At 41.4% G+C, this 2,829-nt stretch overlaps 1 pseudogene; it reads left to right on the top strand.

Moving 5' to 3' along the window:
- The first annotated feature begins 215 nt into the window (after positions 1 to 215).
- On the top strand, positions 216 to 962 carry LOC123246034 (annotated as a pseudogene).
- The last annotated feature ends 1,867 nt before the right edge of the window (positions 963 to 2,829 follow it).

Raw genomic sequence — 2,829 nt, 5'->3', positions numbered from 1 at the left:
ACTCAGATACTTCCTAGCTGGGTGAATGTGGGCAAGTCATTTAGCCTGCCCCTTACTCCTCTTCTGCCTTGGAACCCATACATAGTATTTATCCTAAGAAGAAACGGAAAGATTTGAAAAAAGGTGCTGCATTAAAAAAATGCTCCAGCTCTCTTTCTTTCTCTTTTTCTCTTCTGGTCTGTGGAGTACCTGTTAGTGTAGGCTTCGGTGTAAAGATGGCTAAGTCTAAGAACCACACCACCCCCAACCAATTACAAAAATGGCACAGAAATGGCATCAAGAAACCTAGGTCACAGAGATACAAGTCTCTGAAAGGGGTTGATCCCAAGTTTCTGAGAAACCCTTTGCCAAGAAACACAAGAAGAAGGGACTGAAGAAGATGAAAGCCAACAACATCAAAGCCATCAAGAGCCTCCCAGGCCAAGCTCCTCAGGCCCAAGATCTCAAAGGCCAATGCCCATTGTGCTGGCCATAAGATGGCCACCAAGCATCCAGGCCCAAGGGTTGGCATCAAACATCCAGGCTCCAAGATCACAAAGCCTGACTCTAAGGTTACCAGAACCACTGGCCCCAAGAAAGCCTAGCCCACTGACCCCAAGGCTGCCAAGCCTACTGATCCAAAGACCGCCAAGCCCACTTCCCCCAAGATCACCAAGTCTGACTCCAAGATCACCAAGTCTGTCCCCAAATCCACCAAGTTTGGCCCGAAGGCCACCAAATCTGCCTCCAAGGCTACTAAATCTGATACCAAGGTCACTAAGGCTACCAATCTGACACTAAGGTCACCCAAGTCCGATCCCAAAGCCACCAAGTCTGATTCTAAGGTTACAAAGTCCAGTGATGCCAAGGCTGCTGAGCCTGCTGAGCCCACTGACTCTAAGGGCACCAAACCAAAAGATGCTGGGGCTAAAAAAGTCCCAAGTCTTCAAAGTAGATGCTTCAGGACAGAAGGATTTGTTTAAACCCTAAACCACAACTTTTTCTCAGCCAAATCATGAATAAATAGAGAAATGCTAACTAATGTTTAATCTTATACCCACTGGATTGGCAAAGTTGACAATAAAACAAAATGACAGGTGCTGGAGTGGCTGTGGGAAAGTAGGAACATGAATGCATTGCTTGTGAAATTGTGAACTCTTCCAGCCATTCTAGAAAGCAATTTGGAACTAGGCCCAAAAAGTTACTAAATTGTGCATACTCTTTGACCCATTGATGCCACTATTGGGTTTATACTCCAAAAAGATCAAAGAAAGAAGAAAAGGTCCTTTATGTAGAAAAATATTTATAACCGTTCTTTTTGTGTGACAAAGAACTGGAAACTAAAGAAGTACTCATCAATTGGAGAAGGGCTTAAACAAATTATATAGTACATGAATATGATGAAATACTATTGTGATATAAGAAATAATGAAGAAAACAGTTTAAGGGAAACCTAAGAAGATTTTCATAAACTGGTATAGAACGAAGTAAGCAGAGTTACTCAGCTTCTAACAGAGGTGATCTCTTCAGGGGGCAAAATTAATCATATAATTTTTTGGATTTGGCCAATGCAGGAATTGGTTTTGCTTGACTATGTATATTTGTTACAAGGTTTTTGCTTTTCTTTCTTTTTCAACTGGGAGGGGTTAGGAGTGAATGAAGATACATTTTATTATTGAAAAACTAAAATTAATTTTAAATAAAATCAGAGGACTGAAGATATGTACAGTAAGGATTCAAACAGAAGGGAATAGGGTTAGGAGAGCTTCCGGCAGCATACTTGTCTTTTTTTCCTAAGCCACAGAAGTCCATTTGGCATCTGTACAAATTGCCCCCAGTTTGTTTGGGAATATCCTAAAAAAAAGAAAAGGACACACTAACTAACCCAACCCCAGGACTCCACTAATCCCTGCCTTGGCCATGAGGTCAGATTTTGATCTTGATATCCTCACTTGCATTTATTCTGCCCTTTTCCCCTACCTTTTACTCAAGAATTAATCATCATGACCCCGCAGAGTTGTAAGGAAACAACGAGATAAAAGGTATATGAAAGCACCTCACAATCTATAAAAGTAAGTATTTTGACAGCTTGAGTCTCCTTAGATTTGAACACCAAATAGAATTATTGATGTTTTCTGACTGCTTTGGAGGTACAAATCCCCTCTCACATTTTACATTCCGTCATCTCCCAAGCACGTCAGCTCTATAACCCAGGACTTTCTGTCTGGAGTCTATATTCCATTAATGACACTTTCAAGAAGAACAAAATGCATGTGTGCTTTGGGGTTAGGGGTGTGATGTGTGGTCTCTCCCATAACTTCATCCAAAATAGATGCAAAAGTATTAGCGGGGAATATATTTGATAAAGGTAGAAAAGATGAACCTTAGGTCAGGCCGCCTCAACAGGATCTAAATTTTTGGCCACCAAGACAAAATAGCCCTTCAAAATTTTAATTTTCTTCTGTTAAAATAAAGGAAAACCTAGGGAAGTGGGGACAGAGGGGGTTGGCTGATAGTTTACTCTGAAACTGTGAATTCCAGCAGTACAAGAACTCCAGATGAGAAAATTTTCTTTATCAAAGCTGATCAGCTCTGCAATTTATAGTCTGAGAGAATTGCCTGGGGACATTGAGAAGTTAAGTGAATTTCCCAGCATCATATAATCAGTATGTATCAGAGGTGGGGGTTTGTCTTCATTCTGAGGTTAGCTCTCTGTCCACTACCACATGATGCCTCTTATGGTATCTGGAATAGGGGAGAGAGACAGAGAGAGACAGAGACAGAGAGAGAGAGAGAGAGAGACAGATAGACAGAGAGACAGACAGAGAGACAGAGACAGAGAGAGAGAGA

Source organism: Gracilinanus agilis, chromosome 4 (assembly GCF_016433145.1).
Source record: "Gracilinanus agilis isolate LMUSP501 chromosome 4, AgileGrace, whole genome shotgun sequence".
Taxonomy (NCBI): domain Eukaryota; kingdom Metazoa; phylum Chordata; class Mammalia; order Didelphimorphia; family Didelphidae; genus Gracilinanus; species Gracilinanus agilis.
This window is presented reverse-complemented; position numbering and strand designations above follow the sequence as displayed.